Source organism: Pundamilia nyererei, unplaced genomic scaffold (genome assembly GCF_000239375.1).
Source record: "Pundamilia nyererei isolate P.nyererei 1_Seehausen unplaced genomic scaffold, PunNye1.0 scaffold00028, whole genome shotgun sequence".
Lineage (NCBI taxonomy): Eukaryota > Metazoa > Chordata > Actinopteri > Cichliformes > Cichlidae > Pundamilia > Pundamilia nyererei.
The window spans coordinates 2,946,495-2,970,343 of record NW_005187429.1 but is presented as its reverse complement, the minus strand read 5'-3'; the positions used below and the strand labels follow the sequence as shown (position 1 = coordinate 2,970,343).

Genomic DNA, 23,849 nt, shown 5'->3' with positions numbered 1-23,849 from the left:
ATATAGTGGAGACACGACCAAGACAACCTACAAACTTCCAACTGAGCGTCACTATGGGGACAAAAGGTAATTTCAGTGACTTTGCACGTGGCGTGGTGAAAGATGGGCTGATATGAGTATTTCAGAAACTGCCAGTCAGCTGGGATTTTCCCCATACAGCCATCTCTGGAGTTCACAGAGAACGGTCTAAAAAATGCCTTCCTAATGCCAGAGGCCAGAAGAGAATAACCAGGCTGCTTCATGCTGATTGGAAGGCAACAGTAACTCAAATAACGCTCTAGACATGCAGAAGAGAATCTCTGAAAGCACCTTGAAGTGGATGGGCTACAGCAGTCCCATTTATGTGAGTTGAGAACAGGAAACCGAAGCTACGATTTACAAAGGCTCATCAAAATGATAAACAGGAGACTGCAAAAATGTTGTCTGGTCTGATGAGTTTCGATTTCTGTTCCAAGATTCAGATATTAAGGTCAGAATTCAGGCACCGATGTCTGGCTTCCTCCCACAGTGCAAAGACGTGAGAATGTGTGTGTGAATGGACGTCTGTCTCGATGTTAGCCCTGCGGCAGACTGGCGACCTGTCCAGGGTGTGCCTCGCCTTCCACTCTATGGTAGCTGTGTAAGGTAGCAGTGTATCCATCTCCTGATGACTACTTCCTGCAGGATACCACGTTACAAAGCTCAGATCATCCCAAACTGTTTTTTGAACATGACAGTGAGTTTACTGCACTCTAACATCCTCCACCGTTACCAGATCTCAATCGGGTGGAACATGGAACAACGGGAGATTTGCGTCATGGATGTGCAGCCAACAAATCTGCAGCAACTGTGTGACGCTACAAAATCTCTGAGGAATGTTTCCAGCATTTTGTTAAATGTATGTTATAAAGGATTAAAGCAGTTCTAAATGCAAAACAGGGTCCAACCCAGTAATAGCAAGGCGTACCTAATGAAGTGACAGGTGAGGTGAACATGTCACTAATCAGCTGGGTACCTCTTTGTTAGCGGCGTTGTAACATAAGCTTATTCTCCTCTTAGACTCACTGTAAGTCACACAGGATACAACATAAGCCACGTGTCAAATGTCAATTTTAGTTGATTTATGTCATGCGTTCTCATTCTGATTCTACATCTTTAGCTTCTTTATAGCTGGCAGTCTCTATATGCTACACCGACAGCCACGGCGACTTGCCGCCCAGTGTCATTGTTTGAGCTTTTAGGCTGTCACCCCTCCATCTGCTCATTTCTGAGACTTTGTGTTCAGAGAAAGGCAACTGTCAACAGTGAATTTACAATGGAGAGAGAGAGAGCAGAAAGCAGCGGGGAGTGAAATGTGTAATTTCCAGTCAGCGAGAATGACGGCTGAAGAAAGAGGAAGAGAAGAGGACAAGGGGAGCAGGGAGCGACTGAATTTTAGAGAAAAGAAAAATCCAAAAAGGCTACTTTATGTTCACTTCTTTCCCCAATTATCAACCTTGTTTCTTCTTTATCTTACCTTTTGATTTATTATCCTTACACTCCTCCCACTCCCATCCACAAAACTAGTCCTCTATAAATTGGTACAATGTTAATTTAATAAGCTAATTAGTCTGTACTTCAAAACATATTTGTAGAGGTATGAAGCAAGTCCCTGAAGTAGCTCACAGCAAAAATAAAATGATGCTGTTGGTGAGTCGAGTATAACCGTACGCTGAGGGGGCGATAAACAAAAACTTATTTTGCAGCAGCCGGTGGCACGCTGCAACTGGGACGAGAACCAAAAATCATGTTTGGGTTTTATGATATATTTTTTAAAATAACTGGTACAAAAAAATCCTCTCTTTCTATATTGTCTGTGTCTACAACTATCCCATGATAACAACAGCCCCTCTCACAGCGCAGGCAGAATGAGCAGCAGGAGAAAGCGGTGACGGTATTGGTCACAGAAGAGTTTAGGACAGGGAGAGGGGAGAGAGGAAGACCGTAAAAGATGTTCAGTGAGACAAAAAGCAGGGATTGGCTTTCTCGCTCTTTCCCTCAGTAAGCCCTTCTATTCATCCTGCTATCCCTCATAGGAGAGAATGGAGCTTCAACATGCAGCTGGCGAGACGGCGATAAAGGGCTGGCGGAGAAGCTTCAATACAAGCGGCCGAGGATTCAGTAAGAGGGAAAAGAGCGGAAAGCTTCTTCAGCTAGAGGATGGGTAGTGAAACTGAGAGAGAGAGAGAGAAAGGGAATATTGATGGGAGAAGGAGTTGAGGGACGTCACAATGGGCCGTTGAAAGTGAAGAGTGAAAACGAAAACGAGAAAATCAAAAGTCAAAAAGCATGAAGGAGGGCGGCGAGAAGGACAGGAGCTCAGTTCCATTCAAAGAAGTTTATCCTCTGAGTCACAGAAACGCACATACACCCAAAGCACACCTAAGTACCTCAGATCTTATGAAAACTGCTATTAAAAGAAGAAAAGAAAAAGGACAGGCCCGACCCATCTGGTCTCATACCTGCAGCTCGACTCGTTTGGTTCAGACTCACGTAGGTTGCACAGTGAACCAACAACATATAACTGATTCTTGATATACTTGGAGAAGAGATGCGTCGGTGTACCATGACCGCACCCCTCTGAACTGGAGTAAAGCCTGCTACGGTATGGTCGAGTCAGAGAATAGCTTGGCTCATGCAGCTAGCTCACCTAGCGCAGCGCTCTCGGATCGTTTGTTGGTTTTTCGCAGCGTAAGGTCTCTAGCGTGGGTTTTCAAGAACACACTAAGTGTTGAAAACTACAACACAAGAAAACCTGTACTAGAACTACATTTCATATTGTAATATTACTTTTTCTGCTTATAACTGCATGTATGAGATGTCACTGGACTTACTGCCAGGGAGATTGACTGGCTCTAATCCATAATATCATAAACCCAGCACATGCTTGTTGATGTTTGAGGCACTGTACGATTGGTTATTTTATTTTTTCTACTCTACTCATACCCTATTTAAAATGTTATCTATAATAAGCAATACGAGGGAAGTAATTAAATTGTCCTACACAGTCCAAGTGTTGCTGGAGCTTCAACTTCCTCATATTGTCATCTCATGAAGCAAAAGTTACTGTGGTCACTGTAGTTACTGTGTGGTGACTGTGTTTAACTGGTCAATAATCACAATCCTTCATGCTATAAACCATAAGCGATGCTTATATGTTACCGCGCATGGTTCCATGGTTACCGCTGATCTGGCATAAAAATACATGCCTCCTCTACAAACAATCCCTCGACAGCTTGAATACAGCAGATGGATTTAACCCGTTAAAACTTAACGCATGTATATCCATAGACTGTGCGGGCACCACAGGTCTTACTGGATTTTAATAGCAGCTTAGCTTGTGTACTCATAACGGTTATCATAACAGATCAACTGGACCAGAATCTGCCTGATAATAAAGCGCAGACATACATGTTAAAAGTCTCTTCAATTCAATCCAATTTATTCAATTAAATTCTCTTTATATGGTGCCCAATCACAACAACATGCCCTTTATATTGTAAGGTAAGAAAAAAAATACAAATACAGAGAAAAATCACAACAATCAGACAACCCATATGAAGAAGCATTTGGAGCGACAGTGGGAAGGAAAAACTCCCTTTTCACAGGAAGAAAGCTCAGTGAGGGACAGCCATCTGCTGTGACCGGATAGGTGTGAGGGGAAGGAGACAACTGACTCCCTGACTCCATCCTCTTTGAATCCTACCTGAGAATAGGAGGCAGAGCTACTTTGGCCGAGTAGGTGGAGCCTTCTGCTCAGCTGAGAGCTGACAACGGATTGCAGTCGTAGTTCCTGATGTGAAGCCTTGATCTCTCCACCAGCAGAAAGCAAGGGAGAAGAAGTGTGCGCCGTCTATTCACGTCTGTATGTCGGCAGTTGTGGTCACAATTCCCTGCAGATAAACAGAGACAGAGAGGCTTTTATTTCTCTCTTCAATATTACATCCTCTGAGATTACTTAGGTCTGGGTTATTGCTTACTTTAGCTCAATTATCATAGCATAATAACCACATCCAGTGCTCTGCAAGTACAATAATCAGCTTAATCATTCAGTATTCTTTTCCTCTTAATTATTTCGGTTTTGTGCAGAAACACTGCTACTCTTGGAACATTAAGCTCTCATAGAGAAGCAATATCCATTAAATTGTAATATTGTAGCCTTAGTAGCCCCCCTGTTCACGAGGGGCAGCCATTCAGCAGAAAGCTAGCTTGGAGGGAGGGTGTCCTTCAAGCGAGAGCAGCTCAAACATTTTGTTTCAGACATTGGATGAACTTGAGTCAAGGCAAGTCTCATACAGTCCAGGAATAAAAATATGAAGCAGGAAATGAGCAAAACAGGTCGACGTTAACAATGAGCTTGATAGCAAAGCGATCTTCGTTCATAAAAGTTCAAGAAATAACAAAGAGAAGCTACATAAATAACTATTAGTGTGGTGCAGGGTGATGCTGCTATTACAAGAAAACTCCACTTGCCTTCTGTGTTAAGAAATGGGTTTGCAAATTTGAAGAGGAAAATTGTAGATATGTTGTTGTTTATGTGATTGCTACCACTGCCTTTCTTGACAAAGCTGACACACACACACACACACACACAGACAGACAGACAGACACACACACAAACAATGCCTGTAGTACTTGCTAAATCCCAGTCCTTGTTTAAATAGAAGTCTTTAAACCATGTGCATTTGTAAATGTCTGCACTTGTGATTCTTCCTCTGCTTTTCCCTTTTTCTGTTGTGCTCTCTCCCTCTCTGAAGACTATTCAGAACAAACACCCATGCTATTTATACACTGACGCCGAATCAGCATGGTAACCACGCTTTGTTTACCCACATGAGACACACGGTTTGAGGCTCGTGTCCTCTTTTTTCCCTCTCTAAACAAAAATCATAACTACTTAGTTCTTGCGCATTAACTTAGCTCAGTTTCCAGTAAGGACAGCGTTTCTCTTTCTCTGACCAAATGTCTCTAGTAAACTGAGAGCAGACCCTCATAATGAAGGTAGTATTTCTGTGAAAACCACATCTCATAGCCTGGAAATGTTAAACAATTTTACACTACAATTCGTTTTCTCAGAAAGCTCTGATCGAGAGTCGCTATGTGTAAAGCAATATCGAAAGAATCGCACTTCTCCTTTCCTACTCTGCATGCATACCATTCAGGGAAATAAGTTCCATTTTCAAGCTCCCTGCATCAAACGCTCAGGCAACCAATACACTTGATTTTGCACCTTCTGTGCAAAGCACTTAATTCCCAACTACTGTAGTGGCACTCCACCATAACCTAAAGCAGGGCGCTGTTGCATCATTTATCGCCCAGGTGTGAATCCAACTTTATGGCTTTGTTGCAGGATGTTCATTAAAAAGAAGTGAGTTAATGTTCCCCGGGCAAATAAAATGTGGTACAGTGCCTAATTTGATGCACAAGCACATCGAGAAACACTTAGTGCTCCCATCCAGTGTGCTCCCTTATTTTAAGTAACCCCGAGGCTGTTACCACAGTGACAAAGACATGTCCCAAGGTCACAGGGCCGAGTCGAGCGTTAACTTGAACCCCGAAACAACTCGTTGACTCAGCAATGCAAAATCAGGTCAGCCGATCATGTGACATCCAAGAGTACCCCCTACCCAGGGGACGGAAAGTGATACTAAAGCATGCATGTTTTTGTTTGTACTAACTTAACACAAAATTCAAGCACATACACACAAGCACCCAGGCATACGAAAGAAGCAAAACACATGGTGGTAACATCCAGCTCGTAGAGTCACGTATACACACAGAAACCCACACAGCCGTGGGAAAAGGTACACAAAAAACAGCAACAGCATACACAGAGGCCAGGACAACAACTTTACCAAAGATGACTTGATGTGAGGGTCTTTCAAAGAGGAAATACGTGCTTATTAGTGGTTGAAATGCACAAATCATGAGCTCATCATCTGCCTCAGAGCCCCAGATTTATGGCTGTCATGCTCTTTGCTCCCATATGCACTTCCTATAGATGAATAAAGTCACTTTTATCCCCAGTTAAAGCAGACAAAGCCTTGAAAGTGGTTATTTTCAACAACCGCACATGCATTGTAATAAAGTATGAAGCTATTATATGGTTGGACATTAGCTGTGCAAGTCCTTTTCCCAGTATTGGATGTTGTAAAAAATACTATGAGAAGAAAGAGTGACACGTACATGTAGACATGAAAAGTATGGCAGTACTAGTCTGCCTACGATACAAAAATCTGATTCAAAGCTTAATTAGCAGAGCAAACATACAAAACACATCCTCAGAAAATGGTCTCAAAACATGTCCATGTCAACAATCCAAAATAAATAAACAGACATTTTTTGTCATTAATTTACATCTTTCAGTCCCATTTTTAAAAGTTTTTATATCAGGATATAAGGATGTTTAAATGTCTCCATTCGCTAAATCATCAGATGTTCCTCTTTGTTCAATTTGGGGGGGGTTTCACTTGGATTCACCTTGCCTGTGTGCTTCTTGGAAATGGGGGGTGTTCTAAATATTGTGAAAAGTTTACACATAAGCACAGGTTTGTAAATGCTCACACTTACGACTGCAAGATTTTCCTCCGACTCAGCAGCGTCGGATTCAGTTCTCCATCTGTTGCAAAGGGCACTCAATAATACTGGCAGCCCCAATGTGTGTGTCTGTGCCTTTGTGTGTGTCTCCATGTGCACCTGTGAAACTGTGCACTGCCCCTTTCAGCCTGTTTTTTTATTGGTCTCCTGCCTGGCGTCCCTCTGTCACACAGAGGCTGTGCGCGTACGTGTGAGAGGGAGAAATTTTAGTGATATCTTTGCGAGCACCGATATGAGCTTCAACCTGAGCACCAGGTTAAAAGAAGCAGCAGGTTAAAGACCCGGTGTGTCCGAACCAGGTGCGTTGGACATTTGCCTTTTCGCGTGTACCTCGGTCGGGTAATGTTTCGAAAAGTTCAGCGCTGTGGTGCATATCTGAGAACAGCTCAAGGTTAAAGGTCCAGGTGACACGGTTTAGATTAGGACTGTGGGTTATAAGGTCAGATTGTAATCTGGCTGTGACGGTTAAGGTCAGGATGAGAGGCATAATAAAAAAAGCAGTGCACTGTGCATTGATGAGTGCCCTCACAATGACACAAGTAAATATATATGTATAAAGAGCACAACAGTACTGCTGCTGCTAAAGCAAGAGGACGCAAGAAAGCAGACGCTCTACATACTTTATAACATTCTTTCCCATAAAAGCTCTAAGCTTGCACATTTCTGTTACATGTCACGTCAATTTAACTCTGGTATTCTCACATGATGTGTTCCTCCCACCCTCACCCTAATACAATATATGATAAATGTAATAAGTCTCTCCTAAGAGGCTAGCAGGGAACTCCATGTGTCTTTGATTTCCTGCCTAAGCCATCTTCATTTGTGTTGTCTTTGTACTTGATTTGAACTTTTTGCAAATGAAGAAAGTTCACAAACTCTGGATCCAAAGGCATTATAAGGCAGATGGCCTTGGAAGTGAACTCTGCTGAAAATGAGTAGTACTTGGCTATTCTGCACAACATACACTCCTATAAACAAGCTGTTTTTCTAGTTTGAAATGTGCCAAAAGAGTAAGATTCCAAGGACTGAGGAAAGTGCAGCTTTGCAAAGGTGTTGGATTGCAGGCCGGTTCACTGGCTCCGCACAACAAAACAGCAATAAGCTGGTTGTTTGACCACAGCATGTCCTGCATCCGACTGGCTGCACGTGAGAGGTGGAATTATGACCAAATGGCTTAAGTCCTGCAAAAGTAACGTTCCTGTGAAATATATCCCCTAATAAATTTCACTCATTTGAATTAAATTGAAACTTTTATATTCTTACATGCAAAACGATGACAGATTTTTGCTTTTCCAATTCTATTCGTTAAGTTTTATGCAAGTAAAACTAAATTAACTAAAAATGAAAAGAAACAAGTGACAGTGAAAGAAAGTAAGAGCCCCATACACACAATGAGGCTGTAACAGGAACATGAACTCTTGGTTATGCAACTCACTTAGCAACCCTCAGCACTACAACTGCGGGTCAAAGTGTAGCACTCTAAAAAGTGTCCCAAATGTGCTTCTGTGTACCTGATGATCGGGCTTTTTCCTGCTGACAAACACAGATATGTCTTCACTGCCATTCATGCAGTATTCATACATGCACCATATATATCTCAGTAATTGGTGCTTCTGACATGTCAGATGTCAGAAGCACTATTATTAAAATATTCTGAGATTAGAATATTTAATTTGAGTGTTTCACTAAATAAACTGTTTCCACTCAGGTACAGATAGTTTGTTTAAAGAGGACGGGTATGTATGAGTTATTTATGTTTTTTAGCTGCCTGGAAACACGAATATTAATTTAACTCTACGCTATAGTCAGAGAGTCAGAGTAGTGTTGACAAACAGCAGCTTTCAAAACTTATTTCTGCCCCCAGCATTTTATCCCACACAATACTGAAATCCACCTCTGCCTCAAACGGTTAGTTTTCTTGGGTATTTGTGCAACTTTTGTCACTTAAAGGGTTAATCTAGATTAAAATGAACGTGTTAAAACAACAAAGGCACATAGCAGTACAGCAACAGCTCCATGTCTGTGACATCAAATTACTGTTTTCATCAAGAGAGTCTTGCAGCTTTGAGGACAGTAATTTCTTTCTTTGTGTGCTGTTTTCACAAACAAACTTTGTCACATGTCGACACAAAATCAATTTCATAATTTTACAAAAAAGTAATTTCGAGGCATTCAGTGTTTTAAGGTCGAGACTAGAATGTCGCTGGCCAGTGAAACCCAATGACGTGACAAACACTTGTGAGCCAGCGCTTGGCGACGGTGGCGAGGAAGGCAGATACCTCTAACAGAACCAGGCTCAGGGAGGCCCGGGGATGTTCCACAAATAGTGAGCGGTGTGAGGTCTAGGAAAGGCAGGGAAATACACATCAAACTGTTCTGAGATTATATTTGCTGGACTGACAGTTTGTGTCCCTCTATGGTCTAAGAGAACCAGAGACACGAGGGGGAAGAGTGAAAACTTTCATGCTCAGTTTATGGGCTCCAGCACTGATTTTGGGCTATACCAAATAAAAATAAGAAATCAAATTTGTAAATCTTGGTCAGGCCACACAAGTCACACTCAGACCCGCCCATTGTTTGCAAACAAGGCGGTGCCGTCAGAAAAGCTCGACATTCCAAAACAGAACTTCTTACATTATTTATGGTGCTACCTCGTTTAAAAATATAACATAATACACTGTGACAGCAGCAAACCTAGATGGCAATCAAACAATGCTCTAACACTCTGTTCATAAAGTAGATTACCAACAGAGGTAAATTCAGATGAAAACACACGTGCACATATTTTGTCAGCACTCAGCATTGAGGCACCAACAGAAACTGGCTGTGTTGGGGAAATGCTTCAGAGGTTTAGGTTGAAAGCACTTACTCACTGTCTAACGCCTCTGCACTAGGCCTTTGCAGGAGGGCGCATTAATTGTCACCTGATGTTGTTACACCACTTATGAAATAATAACAACTAATTAAAGCCATGAGATGATAATATTAACAAAGAACTTTACTAGAAGGTCAGTCATTGAGGTTGTGTTTAGTATTTTACAAAAGACCTAAAAAAAAAAAGCTATAAGCAAGTAGAAGCACACTTTGTATATCAGTCAGTTCCTTGGTAAGATTACTATGTGGTGCCGTGTCCTTGAACCAGAAAATTAAAAGTAAACTAACAAAGGTTTAATCAAATCGAACATAATCCGTTTCTTACTTCCTGTCCTTCACCTTGTCTTTTTTCCCCACTAAGATCTTCCTCTTTTTCTTCCTTCCTTCTTCTTTTTTTGTTTTTATATACTCTCTTCCTGTCTACTGATGCAAGTATTCTCCAGGGTAACACATCACAACATAACAACATCACTATGACACAAGACAGAGATGTGAGCTGAAGGGTGGGGGGGAAGTAAAATTCAGAGCAGACACACAGTCCAAAGTGCATCTGCATAGAAGAAAACTGGGTGAAAGAGGGAAAAAAGAGAGGAAAAAGTGAACAAACGGTCTTCTCTACATGGCACGCTGGTACAGCACAGAGCTAACATGTGCAAGTGAAGCCGACAGAGTTCACTAGCGTTGAACACTGGAGCGCAAGTTGCCACCTCAGGGAATTGCTCAGCATTGCTCAGTCGAGCCACGTTAGCACAGAGAGCCTGGAGACGCTGGAGTCGCAGGGAGCCCGGCTTTGATCGCCTCCCTAAGATCCGAATACGAGGATAAGGGGAATATGCTGGGAGGAGGACCTACAGGAAACACACATGCACCGAGAAAAACCACTTCAAAGGTGTACACATGGGCACACACACACTGCACTACTTCAATTGCAATTTTTCCAAACATTTAAAAGACATACTGTACAGTAAGAACTACCCACGCATGCATAGTAATAATCTTCTGCCACTGATTCCCTGCAAAGGTTTTCTCTCCCACTCCCAACCACAAACAAGCACATGTGTTCTGGAAACGTGTAGAACGCTCGATGCACCCAGACATAGGAGACGCCGATATGAACGAGAGCTCAAAACCAGCAAACCCACCACTGAAAATTAAGTCCGAAGCTGAGTTAAATATGAACGGGGACAGCAAACAGCATTAATGCTACAGGCGCGCTCTCGAGCAGTAATCTGACAGTCAGGCAGACAACACGTATAATGGCCGGATTACGGACTTTCTACCACAGGAGAGCAAAGCGGATCCAAACTGTTGCTGCTTGAGCAGGTTTCAAGAGACCTCATTCAACACCTTGACACAAGCGTTTAGTCTCACTCGCCCCCACACTTTCATTCCTGTCAGAATGTGCTGAATGACGTGTCAACCTCTACTCTTTTTCTTGTCTGTCATGCTTTTAGCCGTGCCAAGAGAGTCGTTTCTTCTTGAAGTTATAATTGCTTGTACAAGCCAAAGTTAAAGTTCACTGGTTGAGGACAGAAACTACGCTACGATCGGACCAAATGTTGGGGTGGCATCTTCCAGAAAAGTGAAAAGCGCCGTGAAAACAAGATGAATCCACTCAAACATTTAGAGCTAAACCTCAAATCTCTCTTCATCTATCAGCTTTAAAGGCTATTTTTATTTTTTACTAATACTTTTTTTTTTTAATATGTACTGAAGGAAGCATCCTTTCCCCAGCAGGAGACCAATGAAGGTCACATGAGGTAGTAACAGGGCTTTCACCCAGAAGCCTAGGGTTCAATGCCTGCATTTTCTCTTATTTGAGGAAATATCTTTCAAATAGAGTTCATCTGAGGAAATAAGCACAAATTATGCGTTTTTGCAATAGGGTGCTAATAACAAGGGCCTGAAGATGCAATTTGAAATTGGTTCAGTGCTGAATTATACCTACCTGCATACCTGGATCGGTTCAACTCTTGGGTCAGGTGCCTTTTTTAATGCTTCATATCATCATCATTCATAGGTCAGTGTTAAGTGGCATAACCTTCTGAAAGCCTCAAGTCCACTTAAAAAGTATATATATAAAAGTGGGCTCCTTGGAAACAAAATATAAAGAAATTAGGGGTGTCTCATTGTACAGGAACTGAATTTATAAAAGACAAAGCTGCAGAAAATGATAAGGAAAATTAGTCTGGCGTAAGGCATCTTATGTAATTGCTCCATCTAAAGAAAAAAAACATGTACCATTGGATACTAGTGCAATACAACATTACATACACTTTATTTGCATGTTTGCTTGAGAGTTGAATAGAAGTGGGTCAAACACAGCTGCTGACAAGAACAGCTATTGGCTGAGAGATAAAGTTTGAGGAGAAAAACATACATATCTTATTATGAAGGCCTGCAGGCAGTATTAAATCTTTTAATTTAACAACTGCTTTGTTCTTGTTTGAAACTATTTTGTATGCTGACTAAGTTTAAGTTGTTTTTGAAAAAAGAAAAAAAAGATTCATCCTTACAAATGACTGAAAATCTCACTTTTGAACATAAGGCAGACCTGACGTGCACACCAGAAGTGTGTGCATGTGGCCTGCCCTCAGGGTAGTGTTTATCCAAAGAAAACACATCAAAAATAATTGTGCACATATTAGGCGTTATCTGTCCTGCCCCAAATACTTTACCATCCCTCTTTTGACACTGTGCTCAACTTTAAGAAGATAATAGTTATTATGGGGTTCACAGCGTGACCTTAGGAAGTCACCAGCATACGTCAGGAAGCACTACGCCCGTGGCAGGTTCCTGCTGGCAGCACAGGTGCTCATATGCTCACTTAACACACACTGAACACACACACACATACACACATACACACATGCTGATGCACAGACATTTGGCCGGGACACTGCAGATACATCCTCCTAGCCACACTGATAAGCCTAACCACACACAAAAAGATGCACACACATAAAAAGTACAGGTGCTCACACTGCCCCACCAGCTGTCCCTGACCAAGTGACCAAGACAGAGAGGACAAAGGAACAGAGAGACTACAAGAAAGAGAACTGAGCAGATGCCAACACTGACAGGTGTGTGTACTATATGTGTGTGTGAGAGATGTGTGAGTGAGCGCGTGCATGCGTGCGGGACAGGTCATGGCTCGCTTCCAACATGCTGCACTGCCCTTAACCCAAATAAGGTCCAGTTATCTTTGTTTAACCTTGACTGCAAGTGACGTGTGTATTTTTAGCTTGCATTATGTGCGTCCACACCTGCAAACTCATCAAAAACACAGGCCCGGGGAAAAGCCATAAAAAAACACACTCCCTCCTTTAGGAGCTTAAATATGGAGCTCGACATCAACAGTAATGTGACATTTCAAGTCAGCGCAGTTGCTTCTTGAGGCTTTATGTCACTGTTGAGTTATGTTTGTCTTGTGACACATCATAAAAGACTGCTCCCGCTCACTCCTACAACAGAGCGACAGTCAATTATATAACCAAGGTCAAAGGGTCAGAGTACCTAACCCTGTGTTGGCCACACCCTGCTGCCTCTTAGCAATCCATAGTGAGACAAGGTGTCAATACTTGGATGTCCAGTGCTGCTCTCCAGGCTCCAGGGGCTTAGCTCAAACATGCCTTAGTGTGAAATCTCCTCAGCCCTGCAGTTACACACTGTTGAAAACTCTAATAGTATCAATTAATCAAATTAAAATACATGAATTGTTTTGTTTTCTTTAGTTTTCTTAATCCCATGGAGAGTACCTTCAAGGACGAAGGTGGACAAACGTTTGGTTTAAAGTCCAACATGTTCTTGTAAATTAACTGCATATTGTCAGGTCCTTAATTCCTCTTTCACTGTGCGCACTTTTCTGGAACAGGAACTTATGGATCAAATACTTCCACAGAGTGAGGACTAAATACGGCACTATTTTTAAAAGAGATCAGCTATTAAAATGGTGTATAGCCTTTTGCTATCAATGTATATATCACAAATACTTCACAGGCAAGAGAGGCATGTAGGAGCTTGTAGTCCAGCTACAGACAGCATTATATTGTGGTCTTGTAAAGTATAACAGTACAGTTGCTTGTGGCAGCTTGTTACATTGGGCGTTAGTCACAGGGATGGGCACCATGGGGCTACAAACTGCTACAAGGTCATGCTGAGATTACATAGTTGGAGGGGCCAAAAATTTAATGTGCACTCACTCAAACGCACACACCCCTTAGGGATTTGTATTTCGCTGTTAATGGCCCCAGTTAAATAAGTAAGGAAGCGCTTTAGATAATATATAAATGGTGAATTTTCTTATCACATCTGTTTGGCAAGGTTTTTTGTTTTTAAGTACGAAGGCGTAGGCTTGCTAGGACATCCTTAACATTTACAGTATTTCTGTAGCTACTGTATTTAGCTGTATTCTGTCAGTACTTTTAGAGTGCATTAACATCTCACAAAATAAAACAGTGAATCACTGCCAGCACTGCACTCGAAAGTTTAAATGAGGGCAGGTTTTAGTAGTGACTGCTTCTGCCTTTCTGTGCAGAAAAAAAATGCATGCATTAGAAAAAATAAACACACACACACACACGGGTTGTCTGAGGTCAGGGAATTCTAAGTGCATTCCCCCCTTGACACATACTGTACGTCTCTTTCATACACACACACACACACACACACACACACACACACACACACGCACACTATGAGTGCCGTACAAACACAGAGACAGAGAGACAGACACACACACACTTACTCAGAGGAGCGCCCCGAGTGTCTATACATGATTAAAAGACTGAAAGTGGGGCAGGCGCACAGTTCTTCTTCTCTGTGAAATTACTGCAGTTCCTTTTAGCCCACCTCAGCACACACACACACACACACACACACACAGCCACTCAAATGCACACATACTTAGATCTAGCCCTGTGTCCATTATATGTGCATAAATACAGCACAAGATAACAGGTCCATAAGTTGGCTTAATAATTGGGTGATACCTGCCATGAAGGAGAGTACAGGAGCCAACCACTTACTCGTGCTGGCAGAACAAAAAATGACTGAAATGCTGTTTACTTGGTGCTTTGCATAATTATGCTATAACAGCACATCCAGAACACCCCAAATATTAAAAATAAAGCGCCCTATTGCTTCAGTGGGTGTCCACTAACTGTTGAAAGATACCCTCATGTCTCATCTGTGTGAATGTGATATGTGATATATGTCAGCTTTTAATGTAAACTAGCTGATTATGAATTCAAACTGCTTTTGCCATGTAGTACTGCATATTTTATGAACAGCTTACCCTGAGCTTTTTACGCGAGCACAAATTAAAGGATCAATTTAAAGGATTAAGAATATCCAGGGGGGATTGAAAGGCATCATTACAATAAATTCTGTAGTCATAATGCTCGCCTTGCTATAGAATTGCAAAATGCTTCTATCTGAGATATTACTTCGAAAATAGCACAGTATTTATTTATTTTTTTGCTTCTTTTTTTGTTTTGCTTGGGTTTTTTTCTTTCTTGCTTCTATGACTATGCTATTCTGTGCAAGACCAGGATTTCTTAAACCTTTCACTGCACCTCCAGTGTTAAAAGATGATCTGGTCCATTGATTTGTGATCTTGGAACTTTTCACAGAAAAGTTGCAGATCTGCAAATACTGGAACCACTAAAAATAGCTCTCAGGGAATTCAGATGCCAGTTACCTCTTGCAGGACTTTGAACAGCAAACACATCTGTTCAAAGGACAGATGTTTTACAGATTACATTATTACAGAAATGCTTAATTTTCTGTATTTCATGTTATATAAATATATGTTTGCTTTACATGTTTGTTTTTTTGTTAAACAATCAATTCCAAATGTCAGTTATTACAATTACCATTCATTTGTTTTGGAGCAGCACGATTCATTTACCTTCAGCCTTTGCGCAGCACCTAAAACAAACCTTTGCGATCCTTAATTAAACTTCAGGTAGTCAGACACAGACGTGCGCTATTTTTGGCAGATCCACCTCATTCTGAGTCACGCACAAATGTTGGAAATCTGTCATGAATCATTCTACTTTGGAACAAAAAAAACTAAAATGGCTTTCAGTTACATGTCTGTACAAGAGGTGCCAAAGACATACTGTGGTACCCTGAATTTAAAATTCAAATTTGCATGATTTTCCAAATGCTAAGTTCCACATTAGAGACTAATAAGAATAAAAGAAATCATGAGAAACGCTTCAGGGTTTCTTGTTTATCAGCTTTACAGAGAAAAATGCTTTAGAGATGCATCATACTTCACAGTTTATCCCAAAATGATGTATTGAACATATGCTTTCAGGTATGAAGCAATTGATCTGGGCTATGCTTGGTAGAGGTATAATGCCAGTTACAAATCTCTCAACATGTGCACACCGTGCACAAAATACACAAACTGATCCGAGGCTTTTTCCATCTTGCGGGGCTTACAAACAGAAACCCATTTAAATGAGTGCAGGACACAAGCTTACTACTTTTACGAGGCATTATGAAACTGTGCCTCAGTTTTAGAAGATTAGAAGTAAACAACAACAATAAAACCCTACAAATCTCTTTTCCAAAGCTGGAGCATACGGGACCGAGTAGTATTACTATTGGTCCACTCCGATCATGTGCTGCACTTGGCAAACGCACTTAGGGCTGAGAAAGACCTGTGCAAAAAGTTCAAACAGAAACCTGCAAATCCAGCAGCTTCTTAGCAGCCTTGTGCAATTTTCCTGAGAATTAGATCATAGGCTGGGAGAGGGGACTCGATTTTTCTGAGTTGTGATTTTGGGAAATGAAAGTACACGTTTGAAACATGAACCTTTTGAAGTTGTGGATGTGTCCAGTTTTACATTGATCACTCAGGAACTGTTGATGCAACATCACTTCCAAGAGAAACTGATAAAATACAGATAGCTTTTGGGTCATACTGATAAGGCCTGGACTTGCAGGTCAGCAGATAGGAAGTCAAACATACTCATACTGGCACTTTGTGTTAAAACACACATTCAAGCACACATGCTGCACAGTTAGAAGGATTGATAATGCTCACATTGTGCAGAATAGCATGCAAATAACATGGAAAAGCTGCATTACATTTTCTAAATAAGAATACTGGCACAGAGCAGGATATTGAAAGTACTTCAGCCTTTTCTTAAGTATCCCTAACGTGTATTTCCCTAACTATCAATATATTGACATTACCAAGACAACACACTATAAACAAGCCACGAGCACTAGCAACCATGGTGCAAGACAGCTGACTCATATTTTAACCTCCTCGAATCTTAAATATAGAGCTCAGCTCCTCAAAACAAACACCCACCTTGACATTTTCTCACATCTTGCAATTTAAAACAATACTGATGAATAAGTGCCACATCATACAATGTGTGTAATACAAACTAAATGCGGTGCAAAGAGGAGAGAACCTATTAGCAAACTGAATCATGGGAAGATGAAACATGCACTTACAGCCCTGTTTATAGTATCTCATAAGAATCATGATAAGCACTGACAAGCTTAAACCCGACCATTGCTGTTCTAATTTGTTTTACAGGAACTCAACCAACAAGGTTTCTGCAGATGTTAGCTGCTGTGAATAGTTGTGATTCAGGGTCGCCCTGTTCAAGAGCAAATATCACAGAGCTCGGGTCTATCTGAGTGAATAAACTTAGCAGTGTGTGCATCAATGTTGCTGTTGGGTTTCCATCAGGAGGCCAGGAAACCTCTTCCCTACTTTGTTTCATATCCACAATAAGAGACCTTGTGAAGTTTCCAGTTGGTTTTATCTCTGTTTTTCAAGTTCAAGAAATAGAAAAGTTTTGGACATCTACATAAAGTATCCTCAAATGGCTCTCCCGCTCTCTTGTGCATGTTTACGTTAAAACTACCACACCAAAGCACATTAAACAAAATAGCCTCCAATTTATTTATTACAGCCAGGGTGGTTCAGTTAAGTCGCAAACTGAGTAATTTTGTCATTAACCTGTTACTTTCTGTTCAGCACCTTTACACATTCAACTGGCTAATCTCATATGGTTGTGTAACATTTATGCTGCTTTAGCGTGACACCATGTGTTGCGCACTGCAAGCCGCTTTACAACCCAACTCCACTCCAGCTTCTCCTTTCATGCTGTTTGTGATTTACTTGCTCAACCTTGCTGTAGCCATTCAAACAACACAGCTAATAGGAATTTGTCTCAGTGTGCTCACATATAACTACAAGACACACCCAACAACACACAATACAACACAACACAATACAAATACAAAAAGTACATCTAATTGATCGAGCCTATCCCTGTTGGGAGAAGACTGAGCAGGTGATGAGTTAGGTGGAAGGGGTCAGAAACAATCCTGCTAGCCATTGTGATGGCATAGTATGAAGCTATGGAAGGTAGATCGCAACCAATGATCTCAGAGGCTCTACATGCAATGTTTATAAGCTGTTGTTTGGCTTGAGCTACGATAGCAAATCGGGCTGGGCTGAAAGTAAGCATGCTTACTCTGTAAGCATTTGTCATAGTACAGAATCACATAGCCATTTCTCAAAATCTATCACTAAACTTACATTTTTTTCACACACATGTTGTTTACACTACGGATGTACCGACTGCTTATGTGAATCACATATTGTTCTGATCCCAGCTGGAAAAGATCTAAAGCGAATTCATTTCGGTTCTATGTTGTTTACTACACCACGCACTTGCAGTGTTTAAGTACTGTGCATTTCACCACACAGTGTAGTTAACATACCAGTCGTGTCCACGCAGTTATCTGCTGTGATGAACCAGTCCGTCTGTTTCTGCGCTATGACGGCATCTCTTTCATATTTGTCTGCATTTACATTCACGCACTGAGGTGCTTTACCTCACTTACCTTTCACAACATCTTATCTCTAAAGCATGCCATTGTTGTCTCTATTTTATCATAATGAAAGCTGAAAAGACTGAACAGCAACTCGAGACGATGATGTCTGCAACAGTTACGCCCTTTCCTGAAATAGCTGTTATGACAGGTGTATTTTGTTCAGGTTCAATGTCCTGAAACAACATGTTTTTTGCATGCTTTAACTCCACCCTTGACCCAAATGGACATATGGATTCTCCTCCCTCTCTCTCCACACCATTTCTCTTGCTTTAGGTAAGAATGTAAATGGTAGCCATAAAATGCCTCTTAAAGGTGTACGCTACCTCAGTGCTCTCAACCTCCACCTTTTCAACAGTTAGGTAGCGTGCCCTGTCAGGTTGCAAATGCACTCAGCTTCATCTCAAGCAGCCCTGCTAGAGATGCTGTGGGGGCAAATAGCTAGGAGAGCTAATGGCACATCATGTAGCATTAAACCGAGCTGACTAGGCGCTGGTATCCAAAACCAAAGCACTGGAGAGGAGGGGGAGAGAGAGCATCTTTTTCCCCTCGAAAAGGCTGTTCCTGAATTTTGAGGCTAAGTGAAGGGGAAAGGTCTGACGGGAGAAGAGAAGGGGAGTTACACAGTTACGTTAGTGGTGAATGTTGACATCTGACAGGCAGGCATAGTAAGCACCCATATACAAACTACCAAATCTTCAGTCAGAAATATTATTTCTGAATTTTGAAAAACACACAGTAAAACTAATACAGTTCTCTAACAAATTGTTTTAACAGTGCTGCCCTGCTGTGGCCTTAACGGGCCATGCTATCAGAGGAAAATAGCAGAGAGCACAGAAGCAGTGTCAACAGCAGACAATGAAAGCTAAGCCCAGTCAATTTATTTCCAAGGCTCTTAATTACTGTTATGATCTTATAGCTCTTCACAACGCCTACATTACTAAATGGAAACAATATCACAGCTTAGACCTATGACTGAAACAAGTTAACATTTGCAGAAAAGCCTCAACATGAAGAAGCCCTCGACCTAGATACTTTTAAAGGGATCCACCTGCCAGACTTCAGTTGAAGCCATTTGAACTGTGGTTTAGTTTCTCTAATAGACTGTCAGACCGTTAAACAACAGGCCAGGGCCGGAAAATCATATCTGGAGCAACACACCACTTAAGTGGGGATTCCACCTTAAATGGTTCCCAAAGAGAAGGGAAGTGTTTATGGGGGATGGGGGATCAGGCCAGGTTCTAGGCGTCTATGTTAGGGTGGGCAGCTAGAAATAACATGTGGGTCAGAGACGAAGACTGAAGGTTAGAGCAGGCAATAGTAACTCGCAGGTTCCTAGTCTGCAGTCTCACAGAGAAAGGGAGAGAGAGCGTGCCAGGTGTCGTCCAGATTGGATGTCAGTCCATCTCTGCAGTGTTTCTGACCGGTCGTTCTGCACCGATGGAAGCACTGAGCTGAACATTAACTGCTCTCTGTAACTGTGTGCTGAAACCTCCAGCACTAGATTTGCCCGAATCAATTAAATTACGCGCAATACCTGCAACATTATGCTGAAATTCAAGCCCTGTAGACATACTGCAAACAGTACACGGGTATTTTTAAATACTGCACATGTATGCATGCATTACCAGATGTAAGAGAGTTCCCGTAAGAGGGAAGTTACAAAGTTCCCTTAAGAGCAGTCAAAGTTAGGGAATGTACAAAAACAGAAAAGTTTTTGGTGCTTAGTAATTTCCCATTACGGAACTTTCTTTTTCTACCACAGGTAATTCCCTTGGGCAAGTCCCTGTGGATAGGTGTGTACGCTGGCTATAGCACATATTTTCAAATATATGCTGATACTGAGCTGCATGTAAGGTTGTTAATGTCTGATCTCAATAAGAGTTAGATTATTCATGGCCATCCCGTACGTGTTGTTTCTTACTCTGTGTTCATGACGGCCTTACTGCATGTTAGTATGAGTGTCTACAAGAACGGCTCACTTTAAACAATATCTATACCCATAGCAGGTATGAGACTGGGCCCCGTTAGTCTGAGCTCTCTGGCAGCTAATATTAGATGATAGTGTCAGAGAATTGGACCTGGTCTGGCCACAGTGAAACCTTACATTGACCTCATTTATCTGTGTCATAGCTCATCAGCTGGCCTGCCACACAGTCACCCACTGTTGAACACACTCACGAAAACACGAGACTGAGCTGCAGCATCCACAAAAACTAACACACAAATGCCTGAATAAATGCACACAAATATACAGCTATAAAACTGAAGACACAAAAATAATAGAAAGCCGAGTTGAGGAGCAGGCATTTTTTAGGCCACATTATACTAAATTACAACTTTCTGATTATTCTTTTGTCTTATTTTGACATTTTTTGTTCCTGCATTTTTATTTATTGTGACCACAAGATGCAATTTATTCCCATTTCTGTTTCCCCATTTTGGTTAAGTTGTGCACACACAATAATAAGAGCTGTCGGACAGCCCAGGCAGTTTCCCTTTAATTTGTTGGAATGATATTCACAAATTTAAGCTTTCCAAATCAATAACTCATGAGCAAATTGTTGGTAAAACATGGGCGGCTCCTCTTTGTAGCCACAGCACGGCGAATAACAAGCTGCAACTTCATTTTCAACAAGAGGAGGCGTCTCTCCACGTGCACCCAACCGACCCTCTACAACACCGATACTACAAATACTACAAAAATTATAAATAACTTCACTCCTTCACAGTCGTGTCAGAAAAATCACTTCACACATGAACGGTCTCCTGTTTTACCAGCTATGTCTTTCCTCCATATGGCAGCTCCCAGGCTCCGTACACATCTACACATAATATATACAGTTTTTGTTTTTCTCAACTCAGGGAATTATTTCTAAACTTGAGAACAAAGATCGCATTATCTTGCAAAACACCATTCCAATCAAATCAATAATAGAAGCGTGACGCTATTAAAAAAAGCATAGAAGAGAAAACTGTTCTAGACGGTAAAACAGCAGGAAGAAAATGAATTCTCTTTATTGTACAGAAATGAATTCCTATAATTGTCTTGCACCATACGTGTGTCAACTCACTCAAAGCAGGAGTGATGCTACCACCGTACAAGTCAGCTCTCATCACCCAGTAATGCATACAATACAGTGACTTTCATCAAACAAGAACTGCGGGCCACTGGTTTACAGTGACAACCAAATTTATTAGACTACCACCCAATGTAATCTTTATACCACAGCTGCACTAAATTACTGATCATTATCAAAATATTTTATCACATTTCTTTTATTAAAATGATATTTTTAATGGCAAAACTATAAAGATTTTCCAATTTACTGTTATACAAACAACAAAAATCTGAAAAAATCTTTTTAATTAAGATGCCAAATTACAGTTATTTACTTGCATTCCTCAATAGAGGGTGGCTGTAGCTCAGCACATAGAGCACATAGATTGTCTACTGATTGGAACGGTGGTAGTTCGATTCCCACAAGTGTCTGTGCGACGGATTTATTCGAGTGTGAATTCATGTTAGTTAGTTTGGATGTTCTACTTCTCGGTCCAGTGTGCCGGCTCGAATGTGGGTACGAAAATGTGATTTATTCTTTTAAATTTGCGTTTTCTTGTTTTTATGACAGGTGGTGTAATAAATTTGTCAAGTGCTGTAACTTTGTGAAAATATTTTCTAGTCTAATGCCGATGAAAGAGAATAACAAACCAAAAAGAAAAGACACTTTCTCCAAAGAGGTCCTGAAACTGTAATTGGGAATGGACTCCTGGGGATCGCGGCCAGGCAAGTATCATCCTGGATCGCTCCGGAGGAGTGTTTTAGCACACCTCCCTGACTGTCACAGCCAAATGACCCTGTTCCAATGTCATGAGCTTACTACATAGCTAAAGGAAAGGCCCGAAATAATAGCCAGCGAGTCAGTCAGTCAGACATGTACCCTGAAAGCTTGTCAGAAAGCTAGCCTGCAGCCAAGTATCAAGCCAAATGTCCAGCCAGATGAGGCTGACCCAAAGCCAGCCATCCAGTATAAAGGTGAACTAGCCAAGCCGCAGCTACCAGCCAGACATGGAGCCAGCTGGACTGACATACAGATAGACAGAGAAATGCAGCACTGCACCCAGCTCTATTCAAACCACACCACAGATTTGTCAGAGGAAATAGTTTCAGTGTTGCAGACACTGTTTTAAATACTGCTTGTGGTTTAGTTGCTCAGACTTGTCTCGACCTGTTATCAAGTGTTTGCCCATGTATGGCCCAGGCCATATGCTTAACCATGATTTTTTGTTACTACATATCGGTGCAATGTCAAAATAAGGATAGAGAGAGCATCTAGCCCTTATTTGAATTCTCGTCTTTACTCCACATGCCACGTCATGGACCATCAATGAAATGACAGGCAGCATAGTTTTCTGGTGCATTGCACTGACCCTGGCCTTACAAGGAGTAAACAGTAGTAATGGAAAGCAATGTTTTGCCAAGAATAACACTGGTGAAGGGTGGGTTTTGGTATTCCAGGGATTGTTTCTATCACTGGCCATTTTCCTGTTATTGAATTCCTCTCACTCAATGCATTTCCTTCTGGCTCAGACTTAAGTCATTGTTGATACCCACACACCCACTTTGCAACTGGGGACATGGGGCTTTTGCTACCCACTGAGGTAAATCCAGCAAAAATAGAGGTGCACTTAGAGTCACTTTAACTGGAATGCACAATTCAAACAAGTTAGCGTGATGTAATGGACTCTCTGCATGTCCGGACACCTTCATTTCCAGCTCGGTCTACAGTTTGTTAAACTTTAAGGTTTAATTTGCAAATGGGAAATTACAAAACGACTGCCTCATACTAGACTGGTTTACATGACATAACTGAATGCATGAATACAAAAAGCGACTTGCAAAAACGGGTATAATGTTCTTTGTAATTGAAAAGATGAAAGGAAGAATTTGAATGGCATGGTCCAATTCGGTTTATCCAGCTGTCTGGGATGACTAATAAAGCTAAACATGACCTGATGTAATCAATTATAGCACAAGTAACAGTGTATTTTGATTAATTAACGTAGTACTGCCCCATAAATCAGCTCCAATAAAGTCAGAATGAGCACAAGAATTCATTAGTTGTTAACCTTGTGCCATAACCTTCACCCAAACAGTATTTGTGAATGTAATGTTTGAATAATAGAACTCATCACATTTGTGCTCCAATGAATGTACATTACCCCAATTCCTAACATTCTCTCTATCTATCTGGCTGTGTCCCAGGTTGTCAGCTTATCCCTGTCCCGAGCCTGAAGCTCTGCTGGGGAAAAGAAGAGTCTGCAGGAGCTGTCTGCCTGCCAGTCAGCGTCAACTCCCCTCTGTAATCCTCTACTGCCTTTGATTAAGGAAGAGAAGAGAAGAGAAGAGAAGAGAAGAGAAGAGAAGAGAAGAGAAGAGAAGAGAAGAGAAGAGAAGAGAAGAGAAGAGAAGAGAAGAGAAG

At 41.4% G+C, this 23,849-nt stretch overlaps 1 protein-coding gene across 2 annotated transcripts in view; it reads right to left on the bottom strand.

Moving 5' to 3' along the window:
• Window positions 1–23,849, bottom strand: part of atxn1a (ataxin 1a) — a 98,094-nt gene that overhangs the window by 68,023 nt on the left and 6,222 nt on the right. For both annotated transcript variants that reach the window (XM_005728460.1, XM_005728461.1), the window contains exon 2: window positions 3,725–3,911. The gene's annotated coding sequence lies outside the window, so the exon portion shown is untranslated. The remainder of the gene's footprint in view (window positions 1–3,724; window positions 3,912–23,849) is intronic.